The sequence below is a fragment of the Ambystoma mexicanum genome, chromosome 7p, assembly GCF_040938575.1.
Source record: "Ambystoma mexicanum isolate Mex_15411 chromosome 7p, UKY_AmexF1_1, whole genome shotgun sequence".
NCBI lineage: Eukaryota > Metazoa > Chordata > Amphibia > Caudata > Ambystomatidae > Ambystoma > Ambystoma mexicanum.
Genome location: NC_090939.1, coordinates 265,720,452 through 265,737,863, shown reverse-complemented (window position 1 = coordinate 265,737,863; position 17,412 = coordinate 265,720,452).

Here is a 17,412-nt window from a genome sequence, read left to right as displayed (position 1 = left end):
CTCCTGCCCTCTGTTGCCTCCAGTACTCCACATCTGCTGCTGCCTGATAGAGTGTAAGTGCCTGCCGCCAACCAGCACTGCCTTAGAGTGCCAGCTGTTCAGCCATTGCCTGTTCTCCTGTGTGTGGCAACTTGGGACTTTCACCAGTCCCTACCACCTCCACAGCACATATATAGCGCACTGCTAAACCACACCCACCTTGGGAGTTGCCATGTCTGCACCATTTTCCTCATCTACTGAGACCGGCACCCCATGTCAGTGTGGCAGAGGACTGCCAACTTCACCACCACTGAATTTGGCATCCTGGTGGATCGGCTACTGGGTAATCATGGCACCCTCTTCAACCCAGCAATACTGCTGGGACACGACAGATGTCAACAGATCTGGGAAGTGATCACCACTGCCATCCACGTGGAGGGGGTGGCAGTACATTCACTCAAGACCATAAAGAAGTGATGGCAGGACCTCAAGATCCAGAGCCATACAAAGGCAGTGGCAGCCCTCATGATGGAGCCCACCATGGAGGTGCAGCACGCAGTCTGCCACCAGATGTCACCTATTCACGAGAGGTTCTACCCAGAACTTCACTCCCAGATTTGCTAGTGGAAATGCCGCCTCGAAGCTGCTGGTGTGTACCTATGTGGTGCACTGCTCTACAGGGTATGTGTGTCATGCATGGTGTTATGCTTGATTTAAAATGGCGCTGGTGCGCAATGCATTCTGGGAGCGCTCGGAGCCATGATGGATATTTACTTCATGCTGCCGTGAAACGCTGCACACGTTTTGCTGAGTGTTAGATTCACAGTGCTGAGACAAACATGCTTTTCAGACCTGGTATGCGGTCAAGGCCATTTCTGCTGGGAAAGCTAACGTTGTTATGGCTTGATACTGTTCTCTGTGGAGCGTGTTTTTAGAGAAGGGAGGCACTGCGCTTCTTGGGGGGAAGCTCTCGATTGACCAAGCTGGCAACCGACGGCTGTTCCTCAATTGCGCAAGTGCAATTGCCAGAATGTTCGAGAATTGACTCCCCTTTGTGGAGTGTGTATATATGCGGAAGCCCGGAGGTGGTCAGGTGGGACTTCAGCCGGAGAAAGGACACTTACGTCCGGCACTCCTGTGAGTTGTGGTGCTCTCGGCCTGGCTGTTCCCGGGGTCTTCCAGCCGCTTCTGGACGAGATGAGGAATCCTGTTACGCTCACGGTGATGTATTTCCTTTTGACTTCTTTACTTCTTCTGTGATCTATGTCCCTATTATTTTTTGTGAGTTATTTCTATGTACTTTTAAGCTTTGAATAAATAGCCATAAAGAGCTGATTTATCTTCTAAGAGTGCGTGGCTGTGAGTTATTGTGTCTGTCTACAATTCAAAGTATTTGCTCTATAATTGCATTGATGATTTATGGTTGTTCCGTGCACTTTTGGGGAGAGCAGTACATTTTTGGCATCACGAACAGGATGCTTGTGATGAGTTGTTCCGAGCATTCAAGAATCTGTTGAAACGTAGATAGATAAGTGAAGTTTTTGAATAGTGAAGGTTTTTTTTTGCTCTTTTGTAAGTGTTTGAGTGCCTGTGGGAGTGATTGCAGTGTGGAGAAGAAAATATATAGGCTCAACAAGGTTTTGTTTTGTTTACAAGAATGAGTAGTTTGTTCAGGAAGAAGAACGTAACCGCTGGCGGTGACTGTTCTGATGTTGTTATTCCAGGCTGGACTAAGAGTCCGTATGATAAGTTGCCTCAGGCTTGGGCATGTGGTGCCGGTTTAAGTGAAACCTGGGATCAAGGATTGGGAGATGCCGATCCGGCTGATGTAATGGCGTGCTTGCAACAAGTTCCAGTAGAATGTGACAAAGAAGGTGCGGAATTAGGTAGGCGAGGTTGGGTTCTTTTGCATGCTTATAGGAAAATACATCAAATGAAGGTGGAAATGAAAAATGAGGTTTTGCGATCAGAGAGAGAGCTAGCTGCAGAACGGCAGACTGCATTAATGCAGCAGATTCAAATGAAACTGTTTAAAGATAAGGCCAACACATATCAGGCGGTGGCCGAGAGGGCAGCAGTCAGAGTAGCTCGGTATAAGTATAAGAAAAGATGGGGAGGGGTCAACAAAAGAGAGGTGGCAACGGTAATCGCTACCGCTGGTGTCGACTGGGATCCAGATAAGTGGGATGGTGATATTTTTGATTCGACCAGTCTAGAAAGTAGTTCTGCAGATGAGTCTGACCCCAAACCAGAGGTGAAGCAGAAAACAGTGGCGGCTAAGCCCGTTAGAAGACGGCGAGCCGGACCACACCCGCAGAATCCTGCGGGTGGTATGGTGGATTTAACTACTTTTGAGGATTACACACAACAGGAGGTTGGGAAAATTATTACCTGCTTGAGACAAAAATCAGGGGAAGCTTTATTGACATGGATGGTGAGATTGCTAGATGGGGGGGGCGGCAGGGTTGTTGGTAGATTCTACTGATTCACCTCGTTTTTTACCCCTGTCAATTGACACTAATGTACAGGACAAACATGGTTTTCAGACCTGGTATGCAGTCAAGGCCATTTCTGCTGGGAAAGCTAACGTTGTTATGGCTTGCTACTGTTCTCCGTGGAGCGTGTTTTTAGAGAAGGGAGGCACTGCACTTCTTGGGGGGGAAGCTCTCGATTGACCCAGTTGGCAACCGACGGCTGTTCCTCAACTGCGCAAGTGCAATTTCCAGAATGTTCGAGAATTGACTCCCCTTTGTGGAGTGTGTATATATGCGGAAAGCCCGGAGGTGGTCAGGTGAGACTCCAGCCCTCCTGTGAGCTGTGGTGCTCTCGGCCTGGCTGTTCCCGGTGTCTTCCAGCCGCTTCTGGACGAGATGAGGAATCCTGTTACGCTCACGGTGATGTATTTCCTTTTGACTTCTTTACTTCTTCTGTGATCTATGTCCCTATTATTTTTTTTGAGTTATTTCTATGTACTTTTAAGCTTTGAATAAATAGCCATAAAGAGCTGATTTATCTTCTAAGAGTGCGTGGCTGTGAGTTATTGTGTCTGCAAGTATTTGCTCTATAATTGCATTGATGATTTATGGTTGTTCCGTGCACTTTTGGGGAGAGCAGTACACATGGGCATGCATGATTGCAGGTACCCCCTTCTGTATACAGCATGTGTGTTGCAGTGATCCACAGCAGCATGCAGCCTCCTGCCGATTCTGTGCGTATGTGATGGCAGACATATGTTGATTGGACATGTGTTGGTATATGCACTGTTTGTCCTTGGTGACTTGGTGCACTTGTGCACATGCAATGTAAGTTTTTGAGAACAAGTGCTGAGACAGTTTGGATGCCGTGATACAATGTTGTGGCCATGTGAGGGACATGCATGTAGGGCATCCCTATCTGTTGCACATCTGCAAGTGACGCCATCCACACACATCCGCTGAGAGTGACACACGTGCATGGATAACTGCGAATGTCATGTTAGTGCATTGACCTCTCATGGACGGGGTTGTGATGTTTCATCCCACTGCATATGAAGCCAGAGTTGACGTGTAATCATGCCATATGTTTTACTGGGGCAAGCAGTATAAGCGCTTGTTCCTCAGAAATGTGTACCTGTACATGTTGCATGCTTACAGATTAAGCTGTCAGGGATGAATGTTGCTAAATGTAATTGGGTGGACAGGTCCCAGGTGCGCCTCGAATGGCCTGGCTTCATGTCACACTTGTGTCACTTTGGCATTGGTATTGTGCCATTGCATTTTTTTTAAATTAATTTATTTGTGGCCTTACAACAATGTTCTGGGTTGATATGTGCGTGTGTCATGACTGTGAGTGATCATTCTCCCTACACTTGTATGTCAGAATTCATGCTGATGGCATGGGCTTGCACGTTTGTGTGTGTGTGTGTGTGTGTTGCTGGTTGACCCATGCTGACTGAATGCTACTGTTAATGTTGTGTATGCCACACATGCATTGGCACTGATGACTGATGTCAATGTTCTTTATTCCATTTTCCACAGTCTGCAGGCCGTGAAGAGGGCCGAAGCCTTGCTGCGGAACGCAAGGACAGGGGCCAGGGCAACAGACCCAGATGCACACCCCAGCTAGTCTCGATTGATGCCACATTTCCTGAGGTTGAATTGGCTGAGGGAGCACCAGTACCATCAGGCAAGGCTGCTGATCGTAAATCCTGTAAGGGATTTCAATCAGGCACACACCAAGGTCTCGCCTAGCATGTAGTGCGCAAATGAAACCCTTATTTATTTTTGTCTATAAGTTCAATATTCTAAATGGTATACCACTCATATAACACCCTTCTCAAAATACCCCCCAGGTCACACTGAACCAGGAATCAGGCTAGTTGGCAAAGGTAAAGATGTATTTATTTATTTAATATTCAAATCACACATAGGTTTACTATAGTTAGGTATATGGGGCAGCAATCACCCAAAGGATGACAATACAATTCGGAAATATAAGTCAAGCAATTTAATTCACTTATAAGGAGGCAAAATAGAAAACTCAGGGAAAAAAGAACAGTCTTGTTTTGCACACAGATAGTGTTTAAGTTAATGTTCCCCCTGCAAAGTTTTGTTTAAATACAAATGAGAAATCCTACACCAATGTGAGTAATCAGCAGGTTTTCGAGAATGAAATACAATGTGTAGAGTTATAGGCAATCCTCCCTCCCACACAAGAGAGAAAACTTTATTTTGGCAAATGACACTTTGAAATGACAGTTGAAAATGGCTTGGTGAAATACTGCAAAATGTTCAAAAATGCTAAAATTGAGACACATTTTAAAGAAAGCAAAACTAATCAGGTCCTAACAAGCATGGGCTATAATATGCACCACAATATACACTTCAGATCATGATGGGATGGAAAAAGCAATTTGAAATGGGCAAAAGACACGTGTACTTCGGCTGAAATAGCAAATTTGCGGCAAACTTTTACTATGCGATATTGAATAAAAATGGGTCAACGGCTTTTAGTTGTGAAGATAGCTAAGGATGTTGGGTATCAGTGGGAGTTTCTATCTTTAAAACTGAGGGAGTCATAGAGGTTTTAGTGAGAGGTGTTTTTCAAAAATAAAGACGCAAATTTGGACAAGGACTTCAGTTTAAAACCAGAAAATATGGATTATACTTTTACTCCCGACAAGAGCATTCCAACTAGACAACCAGGTTGGGACGAATTAAGCTCTGAGACTGATTCATGACTTCAGTAACAGATCCCCAAAGCCTTCCCCAGCGGAACCAGTCCAAACACTCGAAGTGGGATTTATGGATAAGAGTTACACAAATAAAAATTACTATGAAAATGACGCTTTAGCAAATAGACAGGATAGGATAGCACTAAAGATTTGGACACTGTTACTGGTTATGAAAGTAATGATAGTTCAGAGATTAGGGTGGAACAAGATAATGCAAGGTATACAATAGTTCTCTAGTGTCCTGTTAATACTCACAATCCAATGGGATTTAAGATTTTGGACCGTCAAAGTTCTGGTCAATTGTATCGGGTCTATCAGGGAAGGACAGCACATCAGCTAGGCCGGTCGCCAGAACTGCACGGAATCTGCACTTCTTGTCTCTGGATATTTCAGATCAGCGGGATGGCAAGTTCAGCAGGCAAGCATTTATGGTAGCAAGCCAGATATTTTCAGGATGCTTTCCCCCACCACAGCGCTTCACTGGGTTGTGAGGTTTAGTTGAGGATTGAGGCCTAGCTGAAAATGTTTCAGCTACTGCTTGGCCTGGTGGTTGGCATCTGGATCTAGAAGGATGTTGAAGGTTGGATGTTTAATGCTGGATCAAAATGCTTTGCTGGAATCAGAAGAGAGAGTGTGTGTCATATGTGTTGTCAGATGTCCCTATTTATCCTGTCAAATGACATCACCAAATGGTTGTATGGGCTGGCTTAACTAAACTTGCCCCTATGAAATGGGATTGGATCAGAGCCTCATCTCCGCCTTGCATCCGGATGATTGGATCAAAGACAGATGATATCAGGTTTGATTTTTACAATACTTAGAAACCTCCCCTAGCCACTAGCTTCAAAATCAAATTTTGTCCTAGATACATATTTATACATGTGTAACCTCTACAAAAATCACATACAAGGATTACATATTTCATGGAGTATCTGTTCATCAAAATCCTACAGCTGTGAGACCTTGTTTCGCCTTTCTGCAGCATTTTGTCCATTTCGCCATGAAGACATTTTCCAAAATTTCATAAAATTTCCACAAATATGTGCGTTTACCATAAGAATGTGTGTGCAAAGTTTAACAATTCTAGCATAAATACAGTTCCCATAAACCACATATATTGCCATTCCTGTCCAGCATATGCTACACAGTTCCATCAAGTTTTCAACTATAGGGCCAAAAATTAGATTAACAAATCTGCCCATTTTATATTTTTCAGCACTTCTGATAGCGAGTTATAAGTCTCAAAAAAATGTCATTACATATTCTTTAGCAGCAAATGGTCAGCCTTTTGTCTGTCTCTGGAGGCAAGGAGCAGACCCAACCTTTGGGATTTCCTTCTGCAAGCATAGTTTATGACCTCTTCACACGTCCATTTCCTGGCCTGGAGAATCTGCCATTGTTCAGTCCCTGGCAGCAGACACAAGTCTGGCATACCCTACAATTATCATGCGTCAGTGAGCATCTGCTGAGAGAAATCCTCTCCCCTTGGGCGGAAACCTGTTTGTCACCCTCTTGCAGGCCTGGCCAGCCTAGGTTAATTCTTAATTTCTTGACCTGAAATCCAGCATAAAACAAACTTGTTGCATCACATAGCATATATAATTTACATTCTTGATTTAACCTGTGAGATCAAAACAACTGAGATCCATGTTCCTTTCAGCAACAGTCATTTTATATTTGCTAATCCGGCAGACCTTTAGTTTAGACAACCTTAAAGTTTAATCAGGAGAGCCCATTTGACAGGGGCTGTCACTCACAGGTAGCCCACTGTGGCTGCACACAGATTTTTGACAGGAGTTGTCATTCACGATTCACAGGCAATCCAGTTTTGCTGAGAAGGTGTTTTGCTTGTAACATTTTTGGACTTTGTACATTCACAGTGCTTCATTTGATTAAATGAATTTTAGTGCCCAGCAAAGTTTTGAGCATTGGAAAATGTTATGTACATCCATTTTGAAATTTCAGCAGCAAAGTAAATGTCATTTACAGGCACATTTTTGAGTTTCACTTGCAAAGCGCTGCTTCTCCCTCTGCACTCTGTCTACTTGTCATGGAGCCCACTTGCACTTTTTCTGCAGCGTGTGCTCTGTTCCACCACACATGCATCATGAGTGGCAGGTTGTGCAGCCATCTTTTTGTGTGTTGAAAAACGCGGTTTTGGAGGTTTCGGCGCGCACAAGGGTTTTTCCGCCATTTCACTGTTTCTCACACCATAGATAGCAGAGTGAGGCCGCATAGTATGCAGAGTGGGTCAATACATCCCACAGTCCCAGGAGGTGATAGTGGTGGGGGACAAATCAGCAGCTGTGGGACAGGGTGCAGAGACACAGGGGCCATTGAGGATGGATGGCTCTCTGGAATCATCTGGGGTGAAGGAGGAGGAGGAGGTGGAGGGGGCGCAATTGCAGTCCAGCCCACGGGGTCTGGTGGGGCATCCAGGAGGGTGTTCAGACAGCACCCTTCGCCCAGAGACATGAGGATGTGCAGTCCACCAGGGAGGTTTCTGCACAACCTCCTGTCTCTGGGCCATCTGCTGCAGCAGTGACCACCTTTGTGGATGCCTCCACCCAGACTGAGGCCCTCCTTGAGACTGAGGTGGCCAGCCGAGATGTGGTGCAGACCCTGGTGGCTGCTCTCGTGAAGTGGAAGTCATCGATTCATGAGTCTGTTTCAGCCACCCATGAGGAACTGTCTCAGCATCACAAGTCAATAAGTCGCTTCCTGGGACAGCTGGCAACTGCACTGCTCTTGGGTGGTCTCTGTGCATTGGCGCATACAGTTGCCCCCTCCTTCACTTCCTCCTCTGAGCCGCAGTCATCCTCCAGGGTGCCTTCCATGCTACATACCACCACGGCCCCTGTGCCCAAATCCCACCCACACCATCTGGTCTGGTTGTGCCTACATCCCTGCCTGTGGTGGAAGTCCCAATAATGCCACATGAGGTGGTCACTGTGCCTGCACAGGCACCGACACAGCAACAGGCAGCGGAGGGACATCTGGCACTTCAGGCCAGTGCATGTACTGTGCCCCCTCGACAAGTATCATGCAGTCAGAGGGGGTACCTGTACAGCTTATGCTCTGCCAGGTGGCAGCAGATCAGGAATGTGAGGATCCAGTTTTTACAGGGCCATTCAACCCCAAAAATCAGGTCTCAAGAGATTCATTCTCAGCCATAATTCTCTGCAGTCAGCTATCCCTAGAAATAAATGTACGTTTGTGCAAGAAAGAGACATCTGGGCAGCTGACTGGGAGTGCATATTTTTAATCACTGCTTCTTACAGCTGAAAAAGGAAATGTGTCAAATTTGTACTGCATATACCATGGGTTTTATACAATGGCAACAGATTATGCAATAATGGCATGCTAATATGAACCTTATATTTCAATAGGTTCTGATTGGCCATTTTACTTAAAGGTCACTTGATTTACATTGGACATAAACACTTCCCGAACATGTGACCTACCTTTATGCTAAGTAACATGACTAGTTAGTTTCCCAATTTCTGAATCATCTGACATATGTTGCAACCTTAAAACTGGATAAATAAAGTTGAGCAAATTACACATTTACTTTCCAGACTTCTAGTACATTCTGTCCAAGACATAATAAGCTGTCTGGTTTTCTGTTTGTTAATTTCCCTATCTTATCTTTTCCAACTGTATGCCAGTTTCATTTTATGAGTCACAACATTGAAAATCACATAATCTGTTATTAAATGCTGCCGTATTGTCTTCAGCTGTCTTCCGCTGCTCTCACTCAACCTTGGCTGGAGCTCAACCATTTATCTGGGGTTTTTCCAATGTTAGACATGCGTCTAAAACAGAAGAAAATGGCAGTCTTTGACACATCATGAAGTAATTTGGTCTTTCTGACAATATAACCCTCAAGAGTACAAAAGGACAGATTGAGGTGAGTATTGTCCGAAAATGAGTACACCCTGGTACACCGCTGGCTGCAAGGAAAAAGGAAATGATGGTTAGCCGAGAAGACACACCAGATTGTAGCAATGCCTGACAGTATCAATACTCACTAACAAAGCATTAATGATGTCAAGGAATTTGGCAAAAGATGGAAGGTGTACTCCTAGAACAATAACCAACAATAGTAAGCTTGTAATCAATAAAGGGCAGTAATATTTACTAGAGTTCAAATGCCAATCTTACCATAGGTCAATGGAGCGATGTTTCGTTGAGAACGTTCTGATGTCCTGTTGGCAGAGGAGTTGTGCGACAAAGGTGGAAGTCCAACAACAGGTCCTGTTACAGACTATTCCCGATGGAACGAGGACGCCTGTTAGAGTTCTGAATCCACCTATCACCCGACGAAACGAGGATGCCTGAAACCAAAGTCTCATATCCAAACAAGTTCAAAGTTAGTCCATGGAAGAGTTCTGTGAATGCAAGGTAACAGAATGAGGGTGAGACAGAGGCAATCCAAATGGAAATCCGAAGTCGAAATTCAGAAATGCAGAATAATGACCGGGCAGGAGAGAGCGAGCAGTCCGTTGAGCATTCAGGGTCAAAGTACCATAGAATCGAAAAAAGGTCAAGGAATTAAGAAGTAGAATCATCCAAATGCAAAGGAGGGTCGTGAAATACAATAACACGGAGGGTGAACAACAATAAACGCCACTTGAAACAAGATTCAGAAGCAGCATTCTGAATGCGAGGCAGAGTCTTAAAGGTATCAGCTGACTCGACGTATTAAATCTCGCCGTGCGTGAACCAATAGGCGTCTATGGATAGGCTGTCAATGTTTCCATGACAACCCCCAGCGTTCCTGGAACAAAACGCAATGCGTAGGGGTTTTACTGCATGCACGGGAGTGAGAATGTGATGGATTCCTGACACCCAACTCTGTGTTTCTGTGACTTAAGGCCTTTATTAATTTGCAAGGCAAACTGTAGAGTCAATTTTAAGATAATGGACATCTGCTTTGGCCACATTTGTTTTGTCAGGGACTGTATTTGAACACTACCAGTTTTCTGCTGTCTAATATCTATTGAGTGTGAGTAACATCTTCCATATCTAAACACAGTGTGACCTAATGTCTGTGTTGCCCTATAATAAGTACATGCAGCTATATGATGTCATAGGTAAAATGACATCACTTCTGTCAACCTTGGTCCACACCATTTTTATCCTCACTGTTTCTGTTTATGGTATGGATAATACAGCTTTCTGACTGCACAGTTCTTCTCATATTTGCACTATTGGACCAGGGTGCTGGACAGAGCCCCTAAATGGCATAGTCACCTGTCCGTGACCAGGGAGTGGGGGTGAGGCTATTCCTCTGCATTCCGCCCTCTTGTTGACATATTCAACCACAATTCAACCACATATCTATTGTTTCCCCTCCCCTGCATGCAATGTACCTATGCATACCTATCTCAGTCACCCCCTCAAACGAATTCTCTATTCCAACTTGGGAGGTATCACGGAAGACACTTCTTAAAAACCAGTAGTGTCTCGAGCCATATTGTATTCTCCTAATCTGTTGTATATGTATCCTTTTTTTGTCAAAGGCGTGGCATATTTTGCCCTCTTTTATTTTTTGTGTACATGTATGCACCCCGGACAATGACATTGTTTACTTCCATCTTGTGCCCACTCCTGTTTCCCAATTAAACATTAATTTGCATGCACAGTGAGTGATTCTGCCACTACGAGAATTGGGAGATATCGTTAATCTAAATTTATATATTTTTTTTCTGAGGCGACCCGCCATCTCATTCATATTTTATTATTATTGTTTCTCCTTTTTTCTTCTTTTTTCCAGTAGTTAGTAAGTTATTACTCTTCCCCACCCCATAACATTTCATCTGTCCCCATCCCATTTGCCATCTGTTTGGAGTCCATTTGCTGGTCATCATCTCGCTTAACTTCTGTTAGATCATCTTCTATCTGTTCTCTTTTATTATCCATTTTGATCTTTCATCAGTTCATTATTGTTTTTTTCCCTCTGCTTTGCAGCAAGTTCAGGACCCCCTTAATTCATACAAGGGCCATGCTATAGAACACATTGTTTTCTTGAATAAAATAGTCAATCAAGGAGTCATAAGGATGGGGGAGTCCATAAAGAGGATTGTTTCATCTTCTCATTTTCTTCAATTCAACAGCAATGAGCATCTGGCTGGTATTCCTTGTCCATCTGAAATATAAAAAACTGAGTTTCTTGAAAAAGAGTGCATTTTATTATCTGCACTTCCTCCTAAAGCTTACAAATTACTACTTCAATGCTCTTATTTCTCTAAAATATTACTCCTGCCTCCTAAAATACTTGCTAAAAATGTCTTCTTCTTTAATTTAACTGAATGGCTGCTTCTCCTCCCTCTTGTGTATACCTTAGTATCACCTGTGTTTATCTATGCCTACACCTAGGTGTGCCTATAACCTAGGACCAGAAAGCACACACATATGTTGTTTTGCCTTCAATTGCCCCACCCTTTTCATAGTTTCACACCTCATTGTGTCCTTCTTAGTGCCGTGCTAAATGCTATCTCCAAACTCCTCTTTTAATTGAAAAGGGAAACATTTCTCCTTAATTCTTGGTAGAAGTTATTTAGAAATGGTTGTCATGTTTTACACTAGTGGGATTAAATTGTCCCCTTCTTTATAATAAAAGCCAAAACAGACAACATGACAAATCCAACAACAAAAACAACACAAAAGGAACTGATTTCTTCTTCAGCCGCTCTTCTTTCTTCTTGGCGCATACATGAAAGATTGTCCATTTACTTCCTACAGAAAACAAATAAAGGCAAACGTCATGGTAAGCTAACAAAGAGAACTGTACCTCCCTAAACTAGGCCTTTCTTCCTTCTTCTGCACGAAGGGTGGCAGCCTTGTCACGTGTGTATTTCCTTAAAATGATGTTGCTGGGGTCATCTCTTTATATCCATGGCCAGGTAGAACGCAAACTCATTTTTTAAGTAGAAACGATGATGCACTTTGCCTTATCTTTTTTGGAAATGTTGTTGGCAGGCCTGCTTTTAGCACTCTTTGTTTTGTGGAAAAATGTTCTTTGTACTCTTGTTTTAGTAATCCTTCCAATAGCGTAGGACCGCGTTTTCTCCTTTCCTTGCTGTGTTTATTCTGGTGAGATATAATTAACACTTTTGTCGCTCTCCCAACTTTACCCATGCCGCTGAACATGAGCGCGTGTCCTATTTAAGTGCATCCAAGTGTGGCATATATGCATAAAATGTTTGCCTAGCACTTTATTTTCATATCCTAATATTCCTTTGTTACTTTATCCACAAAAATCATATATCAAACAATTTACACTATTTTATATTACCATTATCATGAAAGGGTTACTCCACCTTCTTACATACAAAGGTCTTCTATTCCTTCTTCACCAAAAATGGCCATACTTATGTACATGTACTATTCATTACCTACACCTGCTACACTATACTTGGGAAAAAAATGATATCAGTTTGAAACCACTGTATCCCTCACAATCTTTCACTTGTACTCAGCGCTTTAAGTGGGGTAAAAAATCGAGGGACGGACCCTCATTTGGGGGCATGACTTGTGGGATGGACATGGCCTAAAAAGTGTACAAACCATAGTAAGGTATGCAAACAAATATCTAAATGCATGTAAGCATTTATATATTTGTATGCATACCTTACTATGGTTTTTGTACTATGCATGCCATCTTTTATAAATAAAGAAATATGTTACATATTTATATGTTTACATAAGATGGCTTCAAAAGTACACAAACCATAGTAAGGCATGCATATAAATTCATAAATGCTTACATTTATATATTTGTTTGCGTGCCTTACTATGGTTTGTGTACTTTAAGATGGCTTGAAAAGTACACAAATCATAGTAAGGTACGTGCACAAATATATAACACATATATTTGTGTGCATACCTTATGGTTTGCATACTTTTAAAGCCTTTTTTAAACAGAAATATTTCTATGTTTATAAAAGATGGCTTGAAAAGTACACAATTCAACCTATCTTTTGTAAAGCTTTGACGACGGACAAAGTCTCAGGCATCTTTGTCCGTCGGCAAACCTTAAAGGACCAAAAACCTTCTAAATACCTGGAAAAGGTCTTGCCCTGGCCCACTTAAGCACTGCTTGTACTCACCTGGGTCCTCTTTCTTCTAATAATGATTAATGAGGAGATCTGAATACCTCTTGTGTCCATAGGTACCTACCTTTTCTCACTCTATTTAGCCACTAGAACTTACCTTTTCTCATAATATTTCTTCCAATTGTATCACTATACTCCCCTAAGGTCATATAAACATTACTCCTGTGTTCCAAAAATGACACCTTTTTATCTATAGTACAAATCAACATTTTTACATAAACACACACATATATATAAACAAGGTTGCCAAACTAGTGCTCTGCCTATCTTGTAGCTGGTGCTAGGGAAAGACATTTTAGCAAGATTCCTTCGTATACAAAAATACCCATGTTTACAGTGGGTTGTAACACTACAAAAAACCCTCTGAACAAACATGTTACAAAATTTCCCTTGCAAACATGACCATGCCACCTTCTATGAAAAACCTGTTTTTATTGAATCATAAAAACGTGCAACCAACAGTGCATTATAGCATTAAAGGCAGGCATAAATAAAAAAAGCCTCATGGCATACAGGTAAATGGACACTCACCCCCCCCAGGGTGGAAGTCGTCACGCGTTCCGCTTGAAAACAACAAGCTTCCTCAGGCTGATTATAATCCACATTCGTGAAACACATACACATTTAAAAACAGAAAGAAAGCTGGTGCAAGCATTAGACTCCTCCCCTCTCCCTCATAATTTCCAATCATGTGATCAAAGATTTCAACATCCAAAGCTTGACGAATCAATCCGCCATATTGGAACAGCCAAATGGCTATATGTAGTAGTTTAATGCCAATTACTAAATTCATGAAATTCAAGTCTATAAGATCTGCAGGAGATCGGGGTGAGCTTTCTGCTCATCGCCACTTTTCTTTCCTTTTGTTAAATTTAATCAAATTAATTTTGTGTTCAAGGGCACCAATGCACTATTTAATATGATGATAGAGTTTTGCATCTCATGACAAAACCTCCATCATTACGCACCAAGGCTCGAGTGTTTGATAGAAGCAGAGCGTGCAGTGACACGGGTTCCTCTTACAATCAATACCAAAGCATAATGCAAAATCCAACTTCCATCTAGCAGTTAGACTTGTTCAATGTGTGCATGCGGATTGGCAAAAAGCCTTTGAACAGCATGAAATCACTTTACCAATGATTAAGTGCTGATTCACTTAATAAATCTAAATAACCGCATATAGTCACAGAATCACGTGGTGTTAGTGTGCATTGCAGTATCAAACAAAGAAATATCACGTGTGGAGACAACCAATAATGTGGTTGAACATCACATAAAGGCACTAGATATTAATATGCAAAATGGCAGATAGCAGCAAGTTCATATGAAACCATGAGTTAAAAAGGCATAGTGCCAAACAACAGCATAAAATAAGCATGTTTGTCAAGTAGTGAGGCATATTAACCTGCACAGTATCAAAATTAGGCTCAGTTAAAGGTCTAACAAATCGCACGTATTACTTACAAGGCAGCATTATCAGAAAAGTGCAAATGCATATTATGATAAATAGCAAACTTAAAATCATAAGGATGCTTATCATATATATCAAGTGACTGTGTCCCAAATGTTCCACTGAAATGAGAGACAATCACATGTTGCAGCACGATATCAATGTGCAAAAAGGCAATTTTCACCAAATAAGCAGCATGTTAGAAAAGTGCTAGTGGATTATGATCCTAATAAAGCAGCATTGTCAGAAAAGTGCAAGTGCATATTATGATAAACAACATATTTAGACTTATTTTTAGGACATTGCTTTGAGAAATATGGGGGTGATGTTAAGGAGATGTCATTTTTAGGTTTAGCTCATGTTCCCCAACAGAAGAGATGGGAAACAGAGAACTCAAACTGCGGCAATTAGATCCATCACTAATTTGTATATTTGACACCTTGAGACCAAATGGTCTCAACATTGATCCAGACATGTTTTTTTTTTTTACAATAAGTCTGTCAGAATATCATTTTAAGAAATTGATAGTATTTCATTGAATATGTAGTTTACAACATAATTCACTAGCCCTTTATTATCATGCTGCCCAACTGGTGAATGCTGCTATTAGCTTTTTTGCACATTAATATTGTGCTGGGTCATGTAACTATATTTCTTTGTAGTGTAACAATTGGGATACATCCATCTGTGATAAATATGATCAGCACCTTTGAAAGTCTAAACATGGTGTTTATCATAATATGCACTTGCACTTTTCTGACAATGCTGCCTTATTAGGATCATTATGCACTAGCACTTTTCTAACATGCTGCTTATTTGGTGAAAATTGCCTTTTTGCATTTTTTGCAAACCTTCTTATCTTATGCTGTTGGTTGGCACTAGGCCTTTTTAACTCATGGTTTCAATATGAACTAGATGCTATCTGCCGTTTTGCATATTGATATCTAGTGGCTTTATGTGATGTTCAACCACATTATTGGTTGTCTCCACACGTGATATTGCTTTGTTTGATACTGCAATGCACACTCACACCACGTGATTCTTTGACTACATATGGGTTATTTAGATTTATTAATTGCATCAGCACTTTATCATTGGTAACGTGATTTCATGCTGTTCAATGGCTTTTTGCTGATCCGCGTGTAGACATTGATCAAGTCTAACTGCCAGATGGAAGTTGGATTTTGCATTATGTTTTGGCATTGATTGTAAGAGGAACCTGTGTCGCTGCACGCTCTGCTTCTATCGAACACTCGAGCCTTGAGGCGCAATGATGGGGGTTTTGTCATGAGTGGCAAAACTCTATCACAGTATTCAATAGTGCATTGGTGCACTTGAACACAAAATTAATTTGATAAAATTTAACAAAAGATTAAAGAAAAGTGCCGATGAGCAGAAAACTCACCCCCGATCTCCTGCAGATCTTATAGACTTGAATTTCCTGAATTTAGTAGTTGGCATTAAGCTACATCTTGTAGCCATTTGGCTGTTCCAATATGGCTGATTGATTCATCTATCTTTGGATGTTGAAATCTTTGATCACATGATCGTAAATTACGAGGGAGAAGGGAGGAGTCTAATGCTCGCACCAGCTTTCTTTCTGTTTTTAAATGTGTATGTGTTTCACGAACGTAGATTGTTAGCCTGAGGAAGCTTGTTGTTTTCAAGCGGAACGCGTGGCGACTTCCACCCTGGGGGGGGGAGGTGAGTGTCCATTTACCTGTATGCCATGAGGCTAGTCTTGTTATTTATGCCTGCCTTTAATGCTATAATGCACTGTTGGTTGCACTTTTTATGATTCAATAAAAACTGGTCTTTCATAGACGGTGGCATGGTCATGTGTGAAAGGCAAATTTTGTAACATGTTTGTTCAGAGGTTTTTTTTTGTAGTGTTACAACCCACTGTAAGCATGTGTATTTTTGTGCGTATATATATATATATATATATATATATATATATATATATATATATATATATATATATATATATATCCTAGCCCGCAGTGGCGGCTGTGTAGTTATGGTTAAGTTGCTAAACCCATAGGAAGAGCACTTTTTGGGTGGCTTATAACTTCACTCCCCCTAGAGGAACACTCACCAAACCTTGCAAAACAAGTATATGGCCCACTCTGAATCATTCTGCAAAGTCTGGTGAGGGTTGGTCCAGGGGGGGGCAAAGTTATAGGGGGCTCCCAAAATTTCTTTTTTTCCCATAGACTGCATGGAGAAAAAATGTCTGTTGCGCCTACAACCCAAACCACCTGAGGGATTTTCACCAAATTTGCAGCAGGAGTGGTGGCTTGGTCCCAAAAACGTGCTTTTGTAAAGTTGGTGAAAATCCATCAAGTAGTTTTTTTAAAATGACCAAAATGTAGGTCTCAAAAAAGGAGTGATATCTAAGTCTGCTCTGCGGACACACTTCCCTGTTGGCTCTGCGGACAGGACACTGATTGGATAATTGGCTTGCATCATGTCCGCGGACACACGACATGCTCTCTGATTGGCTAAGATGAGGTGTGAGGTACGTCAAATTGTTTCGATGAGCCCGCCATATTGGATGCGTGGACATGCGCTGGAAGTTAGCATAAATCCAATTTTGGGGAGTGTGTTGGTGTGTATGAGTGCTTGGAGTGGATGGGGGAGTAAGAGAG